Source organism: Eimeria mitis, genomic scaffold (genome assembly GCF_000499745.2).
Source record: "Eimeria mitis Houghton genomic scaffold, Emh_scaff10545, whole genome shotgun sequence".
NCBI classification, from domain to species: Eukaryota; Apicomplexa; class Conoidasida; order Eucoccidiorida; family Eimeriidae; genus Eimeria; species Eimeria mitis.
The window spans coordinates 1,220-1,464 of NW_013567326.1; positions in this window are offsets into that span (position 1 = coordinate 1,220).

Below are 245 nucleotides of genomic sequence, written 5' to 3' on the forward strand. Positions count from 1 at the left end.
TGCTGCTGCTGCTGCTAAGCTGAAGCCCGAACCCTGCAGCGAAGCTGCTGCCTCCGTTGCTGCTGCTGCTGCTGCTGACGATGACCCTCAGAAAGAACGAGCCTTCTGCGTAGAAGGAGCCCTTGCTGCGGCGTCTGATGCTGCCGTGCTGCTGTTGCTGCTGCTGCTGCTGCTGCTGCTGCTGCTGGAGCGGTTCTCGCTGCGAATCCTCACCTCCTTCTCTCCTTTTTCTGTTTTTTAAACTC